The sequence below is a fragment of the Musa acuminata genome, chromosome BXJ1-5, assembly GCF_036884655.1.
Source record: "Musa acuminata AAA Group cultivar baxijiao chromosome BXJ1-5, Cavendish_Baxijiao_AAA, whole genome shotgun sequence".
Lineage (NCBI taxonomy): Eukaryota > Viridiplantae > Streptophyta > Magnoliopsida > Zingiberales > Musaceae > Musa > Musa acuminata.
Window position 1 is genome coordinate 32,674,417 of NC_088331.1, and position 5,584 is coordinate 32,680,000.

Below are 5,584 nucleotides of genomic sequence, written 5' to 3' on the forward strand. Positions count from 1 at the left end.
CTAACTAGGTTCTAATATAGACTGGTTTGGGCCAAATTAGGAGCCCAACCAGTGATCCGTAAGGTCAAGCGGTGGCACTGCCAGACTGGGCGGTGGTACCGCCGGACTGGGCAGTGGCACCGCCCAGAACCTGAGAGTTCCGGCTGTGGCACCGCTAGTACACTGTCAGTGTCAAACACTAGGCGGTGGCACCACCACTAACAGGCGGTGGCATCGCCAACACCGGGAAACCCAAAAGTAATTCAAATTTGGAGCCCAAATTTGAATCCTCTTGGGGCCTATAAATACCCCTCAATTCTCAGTAGTGAACATAACCTTTAAGAAGTTAGAGATTGAGATAAAGCCTTAGCAAAGTCTTTAGCAAGTCTTGTTTTCAATAGCTTAAGTGTTCACCTCCCTCTTTCTCTTTGAAAATCTGTAAGAGTATGAACCACTTATAAAAAGTTGTAAGAGAGGTATTTGTCCTTCCACTTCAAAGTGATTTACTAGTGGAAGTTGGGAGCCTCATCAAAGAAGGCTTCGCAAGTGGATATAGGTCATTTGACCGAACCACTTTAAATTGGTGTGTTCCTTGAATGTGTGAGTGTTTACCTTTCTAAAATCATTATTTACAAAGCAGCAAGCTTTTGGTTTTCATCTCCTTACTTTACTCGAGTTACTTTTACTAAGTCATTCTTTGTCGAATCGAAATCTCTATGCATTTACGAAATCATTTTTAAACTTATAAGTTTTAATCCACTGCACTAATTCACCCCCCCTCTTAGTGCCGCTCTAATCCTAACAATTGGTATTAGAGGTAGGCTCACTCTCATATTTGGTTTAATACCCAAGAGAGATGGCTTACTCCAGCATGCATGAGGGTCATTCCATTATATGTCTGCCTATGTTTAATGGGTCGGATTACAAGTATTGGAAAACTCGAATGAGGATCTTCCTCATTTCTATGGATTTCGAGCTTTGGACTATTGTCAAAAATGGATTTCAAAAATCTTCTCTTTCAATGAGTGAATAGGATGAATCGGAGAAGAAGGTTTTTGCTTTAAAAGCAAAGGCTATGAATGCCTTATTTTGTGCATTGGATAAGAATGAATTTAATCGCATTTCAATTTGTGATTCGGTTTTTGATATTAAGATAACTCTTGAGGTCACTCATGAAGGCACTAGCCGAGTGAAAAAATCCAAAATCAACATTCTTGTGCACTCTTACAAACTTTTCCGAATGAAACCAAGTGAGTCCATCGGAGACATGTACACCCGTTTTACGGATGTCATCAATGGACTCAAGGCACTTGGTAAACGTTTGTTTAACTTTGAACTAGTAACTAAAATTTTAAGATCCCTTCCAAAGAGTTAGGATCCAAAAGTTACGGTCATTCAAGAGGCCAAGAACCTTAAAACATTTCCTCTTGAAAAACTTATTGGGTCTCTAATGACCTATGAAATGACGTGTCATGCTCATGAAGAGCTCAAGAACCCCCTTCCAAAGAACAGGAAGGATATGGAGCTTACATCATAAGAAGACCACTTGAAAGGAACATCAAGTGATGAGGATAGTGACGATGACATTGCACTTTTAACTCAAAATTTTAAAAAAATTATAAGAAAAAATAAATTTAAAAATAACACTAAAAATAAACTTAAACATAAAAAGAACCAAGTAATATGCTACGAATGCAAGAAGCCGGGGCACTTCAAAAATGAAAGCCCCTAAGCCAAGAAGAAGCAACCGAAGAAGAAGAAAGCTTTAAAAGCGACTTGGGATGATTCAAGTGATTCCGAAAGTGAAAAAGCTAGCAACAAAGAGAAGGCAAACTTCACGCTAATGACTTTAGGAGAAGAGGTATGTGATTTAATTAATGAAAATTTATCTTTCGATGAACTTTCTATCGCTTTTCATGAATTATTTGATGAGTGTAGAACTATTAGTAAGAAGTTTAATCTATTAAAGAAATAGCATGTCTTACTACAAAATAAGCTTGATAATCTTCAAACTCCTCCATGCTCTAAGTGTGAACACTTAGAAGCAATAAAAAATAAAAATTTGCTACTTAAAGGGATCTTAAACAAGTTTAAGGTCCGTAGCAAGGGATTGGACATAATCCTTGCAAACAAGGGTCACGTCACAAATAGAAGTGGAATTGGTTTTGTGAGAGGATCTCACCAAAATCCTACCACTTTCATTAAAGGACCCACATTACATGTTTCACCTCGTTTGAAATGCAACTTTTGTTGTAAATCCAGACATGTTGCTTACAAATGTCTATTTAAGAAAGTTAGTACACATAAGTTGATATGGGTTCTTAAAGGAACTATAAATAGTTCAATGATGAATAACAAAATTGGTAGATCAATTTTTGAGGCACCCAAAATCAAATGGGTATCTAAAAACCATCCTCTTTTGTAGATAAATTTGTAAGCTAGGAGCATGAGATGGTATCTTGACAATGAATGCTCAAGACACATGACTGGAGATCCATCTCATTTCTCTATGCTCACTAGCAAAGAAGAAGGGTACGTCACCTTCGGAGATAACAATAAAGGTAAAATCATTGGCAAGGGAACCATAGGTAATAAATTAAAATTTTCAATTGATGATGTATTGCTAGTTGATGGATTAAAACATAATCTCTTAAGTATTATTCAATTATGCGATAAAGGTTACATCGTTAGATTTGAATCTAATGTGTGTATTATTAAAAAACCAAACAATAACATGTCAATGATTACTTTAAAATAAAATAATGTCTATACCATCAACCATGACGAACTAAGTAATGAAATATGCTTCTCCGCTTTAAATGATGATGTTTGGCTTTGGCATACGAGATTAGACCATGCAAGTATAAAACTAATAGCTAAGATCTCATCTAGAGAGTTAGTACAAGGGATTCCCAATATAAAGTTTGTTAAGAACAAAGTATGTGATGCGTGTCAACTAGATAAACAAATAAAAACCAGTTTTAAACCAAAATATCAAATTAGCACTACTAGACCATTACAATCGATCCATTTGGACTTATTTGTACCAATTGACACAACAAGTATAGGAGGAAGCAAATATGCCTTCATAATCGTCGATGACTATAGTAGATACATTTGGACCTATTTCTTGGCTTACAAAAGTGATTGTCTCATATGTTTCTCTAAATTTTGTAAAGTTACTCAAAATGAAAAAGGCTTCATGATTTCATCAATTCGGAGTGATCACGGTGGCAAATTTCAAAACCGTGACTTCCAAAGTTTTTATGAATCCAATGGATATAATCATAACTTCTCCACTCCGAGAAATCCTCAACAAAATGGGGTAGTTGAAAGAAAAAATAAAAATTTACAAGAAATGGCAAAAACCATATTAAATGAACATAGTCTACCTAAGTATTTTTGAGCCAAAGCCGTTAATACGATTTCCTATGTCATGAATAGGGTTCTAATAAGACCATCTCTATCAAAAACTCCCTATGAATTATGGAATAACAAAAAACTAAATGTTTCTTATTTTAAAGTATTTGGTTGCAAATGCTTTATTTTGAATGTAAATGGTGCCTTAGGAAAATTTGATGCTAAATATGATGAAGGCATCTTTCTTGGTTACTCTTCCGTTTCTAAGGCTTTTTGTGTTTTTAACAAAAGAACCTTAGTTATAGAGGAGTCTATTCATGTAGTTTTTAATAAAATTTTTGAGTTAAAGAAAAATGATTTTGATGATGATCTTGGCTTTGATAATTTGAATTTAAATGAACCCCCTCCTCAAAATAGCAACTTGGATGTATCTTCTTCCGAAATTTCTTTACCCAAGGAATGGAAGTTTGTAGATGCTCATCCTCATCCAAAGGAGCTAATTATAGGAGATATATCAAAAGGGGTTTAAACTCGTTCTTCCTTCAAGAATTTTTGTGCTAACACCGCCTTCCTTTCTCAAATTGAACCTAAATATATTGACGAAGCCTTAAAAGATGATTCATGGGTTATTGCAATGCAAGAGGAATTGAACCAATTTGAGAGGAATGAGGTATGGAAGCTTGTTCCTGGACCTAGTGACCATTTAGCCATTGGTACTAAATGGGTCTTTAGAAACAATCAAAATGAATGCGGTATCGTGGTTAGAAACAAGGCTAGATTAGTGGCCAAAGGTTTCAACCAAGAAGAAGGTATCGACGACGAAGAGACCTTCGCTCTTGTGGCAAGATTAGAAGCCATTATGATGCTCCTTGCCTATCCTAGTAGTAATGATTTTAAACTATTTCAAATGGATGTCAAAAGTGCTTTCTTGAATGGTTTTATTTCCAAAGAAGTGTATATTGAACAGCCTCCCAGATTTAAAAATTCTCTTCTTCCTAATCATGTATTTAAATTGATTAAGACTGTCTATGGCTTAAAACAAGCTCCTGGAGCTTGGTATGAAAGGCTTAGTTCTTTTCTTATTTTAAATAATTTTACCAAAGGCAAGGTTGATAATACATTATTTATCAAACACTTTGAAAATAATTTTCTTATTGTGCAAATTTATGTTGACGATATTATTTTTGGTTCTTCGGATGAATCACTATGTGAATCATTTGCCAAGTGTATGAGTCATGAATTTGAAATGAGTCTAATGGGTGAATTAACCTTCTTTTTAGGATTGTAAATTAAACAACTTAGTGATGGTATATTTCTTAATTAATCTAAATATACATTAGAATTGTTAAAATGATTTAACAAGGATGGTTCAAAAGCAATAAACACCCCTATGAGTACTTTCACTAAGTTAGATATAGATGAAAATGGTGAAAACTTTGATAAAAAAACGTATAGGGGAATGATAGGTAGTCTACTTTACCTCACCACGACTAGACTGGATATCATGTTTAGTGTAGGACTTTGCACTAGGTTTCAATCTAATCCTAAATTATCTCATCTTAAAAGTATTAAAAGAATTTTTAGATATCTTAAAGGAACTCCCAATTTAAGATTGTGGTATCTGAAATCCGATAAATTCGATTTAATAGCTTATGTAAATGTCGATTTTGGCGGATGCAAGATAGATAGAAAAAGCACATCCGGAACATGCCAATTTTTAGGACATGCACTTGTTTCTTGGACTTCCAAGAAACAAAATTCAATTGCACTATGTACGGTGGAAACCGAATACATTGCTGTAAGTGCATGTTGTGCACAAGTTGTTTGGATGAAGAATACATTGGAAGACTATGAAATTTACTTGAAGAACATTCCCATAAAATGTGATAATACAAGTGTCATTTGTCTTACCAAAAATCCAATTCAATACTCTAGAACTAAACATATCGACATTAGGCATCATTTTATATGCGATCATGTCCTTAACAATAATGTCATTCTAAATTTTATTAACACAAAGCATCAATTAGCAGACATTTTTACAAAAGCCTTAAATGAAGACCAATTTGACTTTATTAGAAGGGAACTAGGCATGTTAAATTGTCCTTAAGCTTGATTGTATGTATTTTCCAAAGTTTTTCATCCTCTTTCCAGTTTTCGTGGATTTGACTTCTTCCTTTTTTTTTTTTTTTATTCCAAATGACATCTTAAAGAGCAATCCAAGATCCTATCCGATCTTGAATCA